The sequence below is a fragment of the Cyclopterus lumpus genome, chromosome 14 (genome assembly GCF_009769545.1).
Source record: "Cyclopterus lumpus isolate fCycLum1 chromosome 14, fCycLum1.pri, whole genome shotgun sequence".
NCBI lineage: Eukaryota > Metazoa > Chordata > Actinopteri > Perciformes > Cyclopteridae > Cyclopterus > Cyclopterus lumpus.
The window spans coordinates 20,767,610-20,782,641 of NC_046979.1; positions in this window are offsets into that span (position 1 = coordinate 20,767,610).

Here is a 15,032-nt window from a genome sequence, read left to right on the forward strand (position 1 = left end):
GCCACATTGCTAGGAGGTTATGCTGACCTTGTGTGTAACCTGTCTATTGTGTTTAATTCCAGCAATACCAATTATAAATATATTAAGACATTATAAACATCTTAAAGAGGAAATAAATGTATTAGAAGAAGTCACTGACACGCTGTTCCACATTGAGTGCATACTGTAGGTGGAAAAGATGGAAATAGATATGTCACTCTTACTTTTTTTTACAAATTGAAGAATAAAACCTATTTTTTTCTTTTGACTTCTAATCCCAGCGGTGGAAGAAGTATCCTTTACTTCGATGACGTTCATAATACCACAATGTAGACATACTGTCTTTAAAATGATCATATAATGTGTCAATTACATACTGCACATTACATCGCTGTATTATTATTTCTGCTTTAACGTGTTAGCATGTTAGTGTTGGAAAATGTGCTAAAGAGCCACAAGGAAACCATATAAGTTGAATAATTACAACATGATTATATAGCCTATTATAGGCTATTTTCGCTGTAATTACTTGAGCTTGGCTCAGTCTGTTTGTCCTCATCGCCCCCCACCACAATAAACAGATTTTTAAGTTGGTGTTGGTTATCAGTATTAAAGGTAATTCGAAATCGTTTTATAAATTCGGCCCAAGATACTCAGCGACTTCTAGGGTTCCAATAGAAACGTGATTCTCAAGCACACAATTGTTAAAAAAGATTAAATGGAGATCGCAAAAAGGATTTATTGTGGCTGCTACACTCAGCTCAAGTGGACTCTTATATAAAAGGAGGGCAGCAGAATATAGCATGCTGCAGGAAAGAACCCTTAAACCGAGAAATTAATCAGCAGTTTTCTCAAAGTCAATGAGTTTTTTTTAATGTGTTTTGGGTTAGATTTCTGAAATAAGGTCTGTGGTTAAAACAAGCTGAATAGTTTTTTTTTGTTCTACGATATAAAATACTTAAATATAAATAAATAAATATCCCTCTTGAGAATTTAGAATGAGTCTTAAAAAAGCACGTCAACTCGTTCCCTGCTACATCCTCCGTGTGTTTTGTTTTGCTAAGTATTCTAATGTAAACAGAATAGATGTCACGCTCAGGGGAAATGCTTTAATAGAAGAGGTAAGCGCTCTGAATCGAATTACAAGTTGTAAGATAAGTGGTAGGGATGTGAAGTCATGTGACCCTGGAGTAGCTCCTTTATAGCCTGACGTATGCTTTTGACTTCTGGTGATTCTACTCACGTTTTAAAAATCATGGAAGTGGTTGAACAACACGTGTAAGGATCATAAAATTTGGCACAGAGATTATTTTCTGCAATAATCTACAATCAGTTGGAAGAACCAGTGCAACGTTAACTTCCTGGTTGGACTACAACGACATCCCTGCTGCGCTCTCCAGCCCAATGTATCAGTGAGGCTTTTGAACTGAAAAAACGTTATATTCATAACCAGACAAAACATTTCTTTCTAGTTAATTTTCATCTGGCTCAGAAGAGATAATAAAAGAATAGTTATCAAAAGAATCTGTGTAAACACCAGCATTCTTCTTGCAATCCAGATCGCCGCCAACCATAATGGGCCTTGAATGCACCATGTAGTTCCAGCAGCATGTCTCACCCGTTGGTGACCCCCAGACATTATTCTGGGGGTCAGCAGGGGGTTAAAGTGTGAGTCTCGTGACTCCACATCCTCTCTGACCTCCTGCCTACGCTGCGACACACACCCTCACATTTGCCCTTGCACACTTCACAATTTTCTCCGTTTGACCTTTGACCCTTGCAGCTACTCATCATTTTTTTAAAACACCTGTCAGGCCATGCATTCCCCTGTCTGTGTTACACAGCAGGTCGTAGGCATTGGCTGCTGTGGAACCTGAGACCAGCAGAGGGGCAGTGGTGAACCGAGGAGGTATTTAGTGTTAAATGGAGCCTCACTAGAGACACCTTCAGGCTAGCAGAGGTACCGCATGACAAGGGAGAAATAACAGTGTCACGTGTGGTGTTTGTTTGAAATCGAAATCAAACATAAACCAAAGTGCCCCTGACACACCATGTGGAATACTTTGGCAAAAGACTCCATTGTCCATGCAAAATGTCTGTGTTTCTTATGAGTTATTTATCAAAAAACAAGCAATCAACAAAGACATCATGCCCATTGCTGCCTCTCCTACTCTTCAATTCAGTTTATTTTGTATAGCCCAATATCACAAATTATAAATTTGCCTCAGAGGGCTTTACAATCTGTACACATACGGGGATGTTTTAGGATACACTGAGCACCTATCTCCTCTTCTCTCTCTTTTTATGGATGAATGTACATCTCTCCAGTGCACCTTACTAACTCTGCTTCCTCCCCGGAGTCTTTGTGACTTCACGTCTCATAGGGTCCATTGGACCTGGCAGTGTCTGATGCCTGGTGAGCCGGTCTCGCGTTGCCTCGCATCAGCAGGGCAACGCAAGACCGGCGAGTATCAAACAAAGTATCAAACAAATATGTTTGTTTGATACTTTGTAAATCAAACATATTTGTAAATTGTTCTGTGCGCATTTGTAAATCTTGTGTTTGCATTTGTAAGTCTCTCTGTGTGCATTTGCAATTGTTGAGACTGATCTGACCCCATACGCCCGCTCTGACCCCCGGGATGCATATGACTTTGGTCCCTGGCTTGCGATCTTCACGTTTCTGACTATGGACAGGCCCGTAGAGATCACCCCCGCAGCCCCCGCACTGCGGGGGGGCCTCGCATGGCAATTTTCTTTTTTAATCCAACACTAGCCAGCGCACTCGGCCGTATGTGCTAAGTGTCGGCTGACTCGGCTGTGTTCCGGCTCGATGCGGCCAAATGTGAGCCAGCTTTGGCACATTTCACTGTTGCCATGTCTGGCCCAGGTGTAGCTGTTACGGACATGGCCAGATTCTGTCTGAGACATGGCAACCGGTTTATCGGCTGCCGAATCTGGGCCGAATAATGTAATAAATAAATAATATTACATTACGTAATAACATTAAGATATCCCTCAAAGTTGTCTCTCTCATATAAAGCTACACAATAAAAAAAAAAAGTATTTTAAACTGGCTTTATAAGTTTTAAATAATAGTTGTAAAGGCAATCGTAACAGGCAACCACTAGGGCCTCCTGCTACGCGGACTGGTGTTATTGTTGGGCCGCGGTGTATTCTGGGAGAACTACGAGGAAATTTCTCTTGAGGAAAAATGAAACGCACATTTAAAAGTGGTGCCCTAAAGCGGCAATCAAAACAGAACATTTCTGAATTAAATGCCAAACTTCCCAAAATTACAAGTCTTTTTCGACCTGCTGGTGAAGGATGCACTCATCTGCCAGAAGAGAAAGGTATTGTACTGTTTGCTATAGCTAACATTACCACATAGCTAACGTTATACTTTGACAGCTGTACTGCTCTGTCTATGTGTTGTGCTTGAAAATACATTAACCTTATTAAACCTATGCTCTCACTATACCCCCTGCGCCCATTATCGGACACGTTCCTTAATTATCTCCACAACCACATCGTTGTTTAACTTCATTTCACGTTGTACAACACTGCAACCCTTTTGAGAAGACAACGGCTCTGTACAAAATAATAAAAGTAACCGTTAAGTAAGAAAGGTCATTTTCTAAGCTAAAACTGATCAAAACATATCTCAGAAGCTCCATGTCACAAGAGAGGCTGTCAGGTCTGGCCATCCTTAGCATAGAGAATAAACTTTGCACACAGATTTGCTAAAAGACGCGCACATGTGTATTCAAATGCAAACCTGTAGAAAGTAGCCTACCGGTGTATCGACTATATGTAGGCATATTTGTTATGTTGTTGTAACATATGTTCTGTTTAAGCTGTTTGATAGGCCCTAGCATATGTTTTGTTTCTGTTGGAATACATTTGTTTGAGCTGTTTTTTCTGATTGAATAAATTTCCCTCAAAAGAAAAGCTTGGGTCCGGTTCGTTTATCTTTGGATAATGACCGCCGGACAATACATTATCCCTTACATATGGGGGGGAGGGGGGGCCCTCTCAGGGTTATTCTGCAGGGGGGCCTCATGTGTTTCCGTTACGGCACTGACTATGGAGCTACCTATAACTAGAGTGGGTTTCTCAGCGGGTGCGTTGCTGAGTGGGGAAAACTGGTTCGAAACGTGAAGAGGTTGGTGGTGCTCAGTGGGCTTCTGTTTAGACTTAAAACTCCTTCGAACAGTTACCCAGCCATCCGGCTGCTCGGAGGCTGCCGGGGAAGAGCTAACAGAGGCTACCGCTAGCAGCTTCACTCCGGCTATGGGAGGGGGCGAGCTAACTAACGTAAATGTCTGAGCTTCGATGGTGCGGAACCGTGCATCTAACCCACTTAGAACTGCTTCCAACCTAGCAAATGAACTACGCTTGTTGCATGTACCGTTATCATTAAGGGAGGCAGTGGAATAGCTATACATGAGACACTCTGAGCAAGAGGAAGCGGAAGGGGAGAGGAGGAAAACATCGCGAGCTGCTAACCTGGTAACCGGAAGTGATGCAATACGCTTACCGGAAGAGAGAGAGCGATGTGTTCAGGAGCATCAGAAGAGGGGCATCATCTTGTGATTGGCTGTGATAATAAAATAAAAACATAGGCCCACCCTAGTGCATTCTGGTCCTATACCTGCTTACTTGTATGACCACAGTGTTACCGAACACATAAAGAATAGAAAACGGAATTAAATGAACTAAACAACAAAATAATCAAACTAAACAAATAAGTATCGAAAGAAAATGATCAGAAATATAATCTAAATAAAGCAAACATCTAGAATAATGAAACAATACTACTTATGAGGAAAATAGATAGATGCAAACAACAAATAAACAGCACCAACACGACCAAATGAGCCTATTAAGTAGTTTAACCATTGATTCCGTTGATTGCTGCTGTAATCCTGTAATTTCCCCACTGAGGGACTAATAAAGGATTATCTTATTTTATGTAGAGTCTTTATTCAACATGTTTAGGCATGTAATGTATGTCGACTTTTTTTGAATTATTTTATTATTATATTATTTTTTACATTTTTACAAATCAAGCCAATAGTGGTCTGTGTGGTCATCAGTTACACATTGCCATCCTCTGGTGGCATTTGGGTGACCTTACAAGACCAAACGTCCAAGCCTTTATCACTGAGCACTGATTCAATGTGCTTTACATGAGGCTAAGAAATACAGTAGATCAACATTGAAAAACAATAAACCTGAGCCAGCCCTAGCTATAAACCTGAGTCAGCCTTAACTATAAACCTGAGCCAGCCCTAACTATACACCTGAGCAAGCACTATAAACCTTAGACAGTCCTAACTATGAACATGGGCCAGCCTTAACTATAAACCTGAGCAAGCACTATAAACCTGAGCCAGTCCTAACTATAAACATGGGCCAGCCTTAACTATAAACCTGAGCCAGCCCTAACTATAAACCTGAGCAAGCACTATAAACCTGAGCCAGCCCTAACTATAAGTTTTATTAAAGAGGAGATCTAAACCTAAACCTATTCTTGGACGGAAGGAGACGAAGCCACGAGGGTTATTTGGGGTTCACAAAAGCTCTTTTTATTTCGTATCGCACACAAACACGGTACTTCCGCACTCTTGTCACGCTGCCTCTCCTCCCCGTCACTACTGCTCCTTTTGAGGGAAAAACAGACACCCACACACACACACACACTCATTAACCGCAGCTGGGCTGATTAACCCTCACCCCAGCTGAGGTTGATTAGACCTGTCCCGACACCGTTCCCTGAACCCCCCCCCCCCCCCCCCCCCCCCCCCCCCCCCCCCCCCCCGCTCCACCCACTCTGCAGCCGAGCCTAACCACACCCGACTGCCACAGATGGTCTGTATCTCTGATTGGTAATTGACATTCACTGTTTTCACTGGATTTGTTGTGGAAGGAACACATGCTCTGTGTTCTTAACATTCTTCAGGTTCCTGAAACGGTGTTTTGATAATGACATGATTTCTATGTTTGAATGATGGTGTTTTGTTGTGTGTCCATCCTCTAGGAAATGGGGTATAACATTGTAAGTGTCAAAACAATTGGACTACTTTGACGTGTCTTTTTTATTCATATTTTATTTTATTGGTTACCTTTGGTTTGCATTTGTTTAAACTGATAGACAATGATGGTCTACAACTTGTTATACTTACTGAACAATAATCAGAAGTCAAGGGGAAGTGTTTGATTTCCAATGAAACTGTTGCCGTGCTGAAAGATTATAATGTACGACGACACTACGCGTCTTACACTGGTGTCGAGCAAGAAGACAAAGTTTAGCAAATGGCGACTAACCTGCTAGCTTAACAATCGTCTTTTTGCCGTCCAAACAAAACACAGGAAACAGCCACACAGCTGCGAGGTCGCTCAACTCGTAGCGCGACACGGGAAACCTTTCTCCGGTGGAGGCTTCATAAAACAGCGCCTCACTAAAGTCGCAGGAATTATGTGCCCGGAAAAGATGGCGGAGTTCAACAACGTGAGAACGTCCACTAACACAGTTGTGCGGCGGATCGAAGACTTGTCAGCTAACTGAAAGCATCGAGTGTCACATAAAGCTCATCTTATGTGCACACTGCACTCGTCTGTAGTTTATAGGCATTACACGTATCTCACAATACATTCACAAACATGTATTATTAGAGCTGCCAACTTTTCAAAAAACCTTGGAGTGAGATTTTGTCGGGGGTGACCAAAATGTTGCCGCGCACACAGCCACACACGTTGGTGGCTCAAATATCAGGAAATTGGAATTAATAGCCTAATTAATAGACCTGTGTTTAAGATTTGACCAAGGTGGGTTCATTGACATTTTGACTACAATGGTATTCAACTGATTCTTAACTGAAACCTAACCTATTTTGTTAATAATTGTATTCTTAAGAGCAAAAAAGCAAAAAATGACACAAGATTAGTTAGGGATAAATATTTTTCATTATGAAACAAAAAAGTGCAACAAATAAAATGCAGTAGCCTTTTTAACCAAAACAATGGTTCAACACATAAATAAATTAACAAAAAATGAGGTATCAGAGATCTGAATTTTTTATGATTTGTGGGCAAAGTTGTACTGGCCTGTGGCCTTCTTGGAGGCCTTGATGACCGCTGAGGGGGCTCCCATCTGAAGCAGGGCTCCAGGTCGGCCATCTTTATGGCCATGATGGAGGACAGGGTGCCATCCAATGCCAGGCTATTTCTGGTCTTTGTTTTATTTAGTCCCACAACTGAAAACACCCTGTCAGCATCTGCATTTGAATGGGGCAACACCAGGACCAGCTTGGCGACGGCAGCAAGCCTCTGAAATTCTATGGCTCCTGTCACCTATTGAAAATGAACCAAGAACAAAATGGAAAAACATACCATATTTTGTTTTTATTAATACTGTAAGTATACTGTAACAAACTTCAGGTACAACATGCATAGTTTGCATCATGTATGACACAATATATGCATGCATCAATAAAAGCAACAGATGTAGTCAAGCCACACCTGCCAAAAAAAATTTATACCTTTATGTTTCCTTGTTGCCATTCCAGCCCAGAAGCTGTCCATATCTCTCCATATCTCTCTCTGTGTCCTGTGTGTTGCTCCTCTGTCTGTTGCCCTGTTGTTTCTATAAATTGTTCTGGCTGTTCTGACAGTGGCTGGTTCTTTAAATAATATAATAAATGTTGCTTTCGTCCTCAGCCTGGCAAAGGTCCTTTACGAGATATCTTTGCTACCTTAAAGAATTAAAATGGTTTTCAATAACTACTCTCATTTACAAAAACATGCCTAATTCTATTGCACAAATTTCCTGTCTTTATGTTAAATTCTTTGTAATACATCTTACCTGTTCAAAGTGCTGTTTGGAAAATGATTGAGAGGGTCCTTTTCTTTGGCCTGTAAATAAAAAGATAAATGCTATGTGAGCAGCCTTAATAAACAATGCTATGATGTTTTGAGCATGCAGTATACCAAGAGGTTAACAAGGTGCTCTCCTGCTGCTTGTTATGACAGCTGAGTTTACATTCACCACACAAAACACAACGAATCATTTATTTAAAGATTTAAAGTTTAAGAGAGTTAACATACCTTAGTCTCTAAGTTTAAGAGAGTTAACATACCTTATTCTCTGCTCCCCCAGAGTGTCTCTTTGAAAATCTTCTTCTGTTGCTAACTTCGGCACTCTTTGGGATAAATAGATTTATGCAGCTAATAGGGTTACAGATGCGCTCCTTAGTGCCACCTATCGTCGGAGAGTTTGAAAAGGAACGAACGCGTCTCGGGGACAGACCTCCCACTCTGCCCAAAATCAGAATTGTTTTTTGCAGTGATAAATTGGTTGTGTGGCGTGAGTGCGTGTGAAAACATGCAAATGCGTGTGTCACACGGCGAAAGAGAGTTGGCAGCTCTGGTATTATCATTCATAGCATCGGTAATGGTGGCTCACTGCACAGAATATCATAAGCGAAAACAAACTGTGATAATGAGGCCATCTTGTGGCGGCAGTGCATACCCTTTTTTTTACATTTGGACGTTATTCATTTCATAAGTCTCCATGTAATGTGTTTTCAGTGAGTGACCACATTTCAGTGATATGACCCTCTTTATTAACATTCAATTCAATTCAATTCAGTTTATTTTGTATAGCCCAATATCACAAATTACAAATTTGCCTCAGAGGGCTTTACAATCTGTACACATACGACATCCCTGTCCCAGGACCTCACATCGGATCAGGAAAAACTCCCCAAAAACATGGCTACATATAGCCTGGAATGAACCCAGCATGTTGCGCACAGCCTCCGCTGTATGTGTGTGTGTGTGTGTGTGTGTGTGTGTGTGTGTGTGTGTGTGTGTGTGTGTGTGTGTGCGTGTGTGTGTGTGTGTGTGTGTGTGTGTATATATATATATATATATATATATATATATATATATATATATATATATAATAATAATTAATTAAGTACCCCCTTTGTTTCCCCCGTTTTTATATCAACGTCACATCTTGTTCCCTTGTACCTACATGTATGTATCATTACCTTCTGTTCTGGTAAGATTACAATTGTTTATGAATTCATTTGAATAGAATTGGGAAGAATTATACTGCACGTTGCTGGCTGTTTCTCCATTTTATTTACATCAACAGTACCAATACTTAACAGTAATGCCTTTGAGTCAAATGGAAATCCAACAGATATTAAATTAGAATTTGCACAATATTTATTGTGTATAAAGTCCCATACATTGTCAGATGTTTTCTTTATATTATATCCGAAATATTATGATATTTGTTGGAGCTATTTAATTGATATTAGTATTTAGTTGTAGTAGTATTGTTTAATCATTCAGGTTGTTTGCTTATTTAGGTTAGATGTTTTGATATCTTAGAATAGCTTTTTTCTTGTGATAGTTTTTAGTTTAGTTTAATTCTTTATTGTTGTTGTCTATATATGTTTAGTCTTTTGGTTGTTCATTTGTTCGTTAATTGGGTAACACTGTGGGCACCTGTGGTTATATGTAGGAGTAGGCAGGTACAGGACCAGCATGCACCTGGGTAGGCCTATGGTTTTTTACCAGCGCAGGAGAGGCAGCGTTAGGAGTTCCTTTGTTCTTTTGTTTGTTTGCTTGTTTTGTTTAGTTAAATAAATTATCAGAAAAACGGAATCCTGAATGGACAATGCTTTCTTTTGGCTGCGTAAACCACAAACCCATGGTGCGTCAGTGGCAATTTGATTTATGTTTGTTTTTGATTTGTTGGACAAATGGCCACTACATAAAGTAAAAAACCTTGCCTTTGAACTCAGAGACGGATCATGCACCATTGGACGGGTCGGGTCGTATTGGATTTCGGAAAGACGGGCAGAACGGATTATTTTATTCATAACTTTGGATCATCGACGGGGAAACTGCATTGGCCCGGATAAACTAAGAGCTCAACCTTCTCACAAGAAACTGGTACGTGATACGACTGCTGTAGAGGACAACGGCCAAACGAGTGGAGTTTAAAAGTCGCTGTTCACATCCATGTTTCGTGAAGTTTGAGTGACAGCGGTGAATCGCTGCATAGGATCATTGCGCAATACCTGCGCACCACCGTCATCGGCTTTGAGTAAAAGCCCGACTTCAGTGTGTGTCTGTGTGTGATGAAACGGATCGGATCGGCCAGTGCGCACTCTGTTTGCTGCCCTTCAACCGTATTTATGTCCGATTGCGGATTTTGATTGCTGTGCAACAAGCAGTTTAGAAGAAGCGTTCAACATGTCTGACGTTGAGGCGAGTGACGTTGAATCGCCGTCAGCAAAAAGGAACATTAAATTAATTTCCAAGGGCTTGGGCTTCTACACGGAAATGTGCCAGCAAAAGAGTACAAAATGTAAACAAGCCAAAAGGTGTTTGGGAAACATATGGCATCAAATGAAAATGTAAATTCAGTGACTGCTGAGCTTACTAAGTTCATCACGTGTTACCAAGACGCAAATGAAAAACATGAATCTTTTGTGAACTTACCTTTACCACAAGATGAAGTTGCAAGGCAAAATAAGAACCACGAAGAACAAATGACAATGTTTTATGATTTCACTGAAAAGGTAAAAGACTGGCTGTCTGAAATGGGTCAACCATATGTGCAGCCAAATGAAGACCTCAGCGACCAGCGTGTCGCAGATGAGAGAAACCCTGAAGATAGTGCTTCTAACGTGTCAAGGGTAAATGTAAACTCTGTGAGGACACACTCCCAGCTATCACGGATTTCATCAACATCATCTGCACGCATTGAAGCTAAAGCCGACAGGGCAGCTCTGATGGAGCGGGTTGCTGCTCTAAAAAGGAAACATTTAATAGAGGATCAAGAGGAACGTTTGGAGAAAGAAAGGTTACGGTTGAGGAAAGAAAAGGAACAATTGGAGCTTGATACAGAATTGGCAGTAACAAATGCACAGCTTCATGTCTTTGAAATCAATTCATCACAGTCTGGCTCAAAATGTTCGGACGGCATGAACTCTTATTTTGAAAGGAACACTTCTCAAAAAGCAATTAAATTAAGTCCCCGTACCCAGTTAACATGGATGAAAGAGATCATGGGGTTTCTGTTTCTGATCCCATAACTCAACCACAAGTTGTCAGGCCTAAGCAAAGGCCAGCCACACAAACTGTGAATGAAAACCAAGCAGGACGTGTGCAACCTCAAACCCAAACTCTGACTGAAAACTATCAGAATGATATTGTAAATGTTATGCAAAGACAAAATGACATCGCTGCTCTGCTGGTTCAGCAAAATCTGTGCTCTGTTCTTCCTGTACGAAATATTCCTGTGTTTGATGGAGACTCTCTTCAATACAGGTCTTTCATCAGAGCTTTTGAAAATGGAGTGGAGGAGAAGACAACTAATTGGAGTGACGGATTACACTTTCTCGAACAATACACCAGGGGGCAGCCAAGTAACCTGGTGTGCAGTTGTCAACATTTACCTTCAGAACGAGGATACCAAAGAGCCAAAAGTCTTCTAGCAGAGCACTTTGGAAACGAGTACAAAATTAGATCTGCCTAATGGAAAAAATTATCAGCTGGACACCTGTTAAAAGTGAAGATCTTAAAGCATTAAAATCATTCTCTCTCTTTCTTCGAGGATGCTTAAATCTAACAGAGCAAATGATGCATATGAAGGAACTGGACCTACCATCCAATATGAGGAGCATCATCTTGAAACTTCCTTATAAATTAAGGGAAAGGTGGAGAAATGTTGCTTGTGATCTGCAGGAGCGAAGTGGCCGGAGAGCACTGTTTAATGATCTTGTTGTATTCATTGAAAAGCAGGTCAGAATTGCCTCGGATCTACTTTTTGGAAACATTCAGGATTCACAATCCACCAACTTGAAAGCCTCTAACATTGGCCATTTGACACAAAGGAAAAAGGGAAGCAGCTTTGCCACCAATGTTACTGCAGTAAAAGAAGGAGTCAGTACTCCGTATACAGAAAACAAGACCAAGTCTTTCTCTATTCACAACTGTCTGTTTTGCTTAAAAAGTTGTCACCCGATAGATAAATGTCCACAGTTTAAAGAGAAAGGACATTGTGATGAGATCAATTTTATCAAGGAACAGGGTATTTGTTTTGGTTGCCTGAAAGTAGGCCACATAAGCAAAGACTGCAGGAGTTGCTTGGATTGCAATGTGTGTCACCAGAAGCACCCAGGAGTCCTTCATATAGAACGGCAGGATAAAGGATAAGCCTTACATTACCCCCAACAGTCTGTGAGCCCTCCAAGTGTTTCAACTGCAATGTCTCAGACCTGTGGCCATATTGGGGTTGGTTATGAAGATAATTCCATCTTTTCTATTGTTGCAGTCAAAGTCGAGAGCCAGAGGGGCAACAAAACGGTGCAGACATATGCCTTTTTGGATCCAGGAAGTTCAGGCACATTCTGTACCGAGAACTTGACAAGAAAATTGAACTTGAGGGGTAAAAGAACGAGTATTCTATTGAGAACAATGAGTCAAAAGAAGGTTGTAAATGCACATATTCTGTCAGGTCTTGAGGTGTCTGGCATGAGTGCAAATGATTTCATTGAGTTACCTGATGTTTTAACTCAAAAGACCATGCCTGTTTCTACACTGAATGTCCCACGACAGGAGGATCTTGATCAATGGTCCTATCTCAAGGATGTTAAGCTCCATGACATTGATGCAGATGCTGAGCTACTAATTGGAACTGATGCTTCAAAAGTGATTGAGCCTTGGGAGCTGATAAACAGCCAGGATGAAGGACCCTATGCAGTGAGAACCAGAGTTGGTTGGGTCATTAATGGTCCACTGCGTGGCAGAAGCAGTACAAGTAAGAGTGGCTGCCCTGCTGTAACAGCCAACCAAATCTCTGTGGAACATCTGCAAGAAATGCTGGTTAAACAGTATAACCATGACTTTAATGAGAGATCATCAGAGGAGCAGATTGAAATGTCCAGAGAAGATATCAAGTTCATGAATGTTATGAGCACCACAACAGTATTAACAGGAGACCATTACTGTATTGACTTACCTTTCAGACAGGAAAATTCTGTCTTGCCTAACAATCGCTGTGTTGCAGAACAGCGCCTACGGAGCCTGAAAAGAAAAATGGATAAGAATGGCCAATTTAAGGATGAATACACCACATTTCTAAACAACATGATAACTCGAGGATATGCTGAGATGGTACCTGCTGATCAACTAGAACAAAGTGATGGAAAGGTGTGGTATATCCCTCATCATGGAGTCTATCATCCCATCCATCCATCCATCCATTATCACTCGCTTATCCGGGGTCGGGTCGCGGTGGCAGCAGGTTCAGCAGGCCGACCCAGGCCTCCCTCTCACCCGCAGCACTTTCCAGCTCATTCTGGGGGATCCCGAGGCGTTCCAAGGCCAGCCGGGAGATATAATCCCTCCAGCGTGTCCTCGGTCTTCCCCGGGGCCTCCTACCAGTTGGACGTGCCCGGAAAACCTCCAATGGGAGGCGTCCAGGAGGCATCCTGACTAGATGCCCGAACCACCTCAGCTGACTCCTTTCGACACGAAGGAGCAGCGACTCGACTCCAAGCTCCCCCCTGATGTCCGAGCTCCTTACCCTATCTCTAAGGCTGAGCCCGGCCACCCTACGGAGGAAGCTCATTTCGGCCGCTTGTAATCGAGATCTCGTTCTTTCGGTCACGACCCAGAGTTCGTGACCATAGGTGAGGGTTGGAACGTAGACCGACCAGTAAATGGAGAGCTTTGCCTTCCGGCTCAGCTCCCTCTTCACTAAGACGGACCGGTACAGCGCCTGTTTTACTGCTGCAGCCGCACCGATCCGCCTATCGATCTCCCGCTCCACCTTACCCTCACTCGTGAACAAGACCCTGAGATACTTGAACTCCTTCGCTTGGGGTAGGCAGTTTGCCCCCACCTGGAGGGAGCAATCCGCCGGTTTCCGGCAGAGCACCATGGCCTCAGATTTGGAGGTGCTAACTCTCATCCCAGCCGCTTCGCACTCGGCTGCAAAACGCCCCAGTGAATGCTGTAGGTCACGGTCCGAGGAGGCAAACAGGACCACATCATCCGCAAACAGCAGAGAGGCGATCCCGAGACTCCCGAACCGAATCCTCTCCACCCCCTGGCTGCGCCTAGATATCCTGTCCATGAAGGTCACGAACAGGACCGGTGATAAAGGGCAGCCCTGGCGGAGGTCAACACCCACCGGGAACGTGTCTGACTTACTACAGAGGAGACAAACACAGCTCCTACTGCAGGCGTACAGAGACCGGATGGCCCGTGCCAACGGGTCCGGCACCCCATACTCCTGCAGCACCCCCCACAAAAACCCCCGAGGGACCCGGTCGAAAGCCTTCTCCAGGTCTACAAAGCACATGTAAACTGGTTGGGCAAACTCCCAGGACCCCTCCAGTAATCTTGCGAGGGTAAAGAGCTGGTCCACTGTTCCACGACCGGGACGGAATCCGCACTGTTCGTCTTGAATCTGAGGTTCGACAAGCGGTCGGAGCCTCTTCTCCAGCACCCTGGCATAAGCTTTTCCCGGGAGGCTGAGCAGTGTGATACCACGATAGTTCGAGCACACTCTCCGGTCCCCCTTCTTGAAGATGGGAACCACCACCCCGGTCTGCCAGTCCATGGGCACTGTTCCCGACCCCCATGCGACACTGAAAAGGCGTGTCAACCAAGACAGCCCAACAATGTCCAGCGCTTTCAGCATCTCAGGGCGGATCTCATCCACCCCTGGCGCCTTGCCACCAAGGAGCTTTTTGACTACCTTAGCGACCTCTGCCAGGTATATGGGTGAATCCACCCCAAAGTCTTCCGGCGCTGCCCCCTCTCCGGGGGACATGTTGGCCGGGTTTAGGAGTTCCTCAAAGTGCTCTTTCCACCGCCCGACGATGTCCCCAGTCCGGGTCAGCAGTTCCCCCCCCCCCCCTGCTGAGAACAGCCTGGGGTAGACCCTGCTTTCCCTTCCTGAGCCGTCGGATGGTTTGCCAGAACTTCCTTGAGGCCAACCGAAAGTCCTTCTC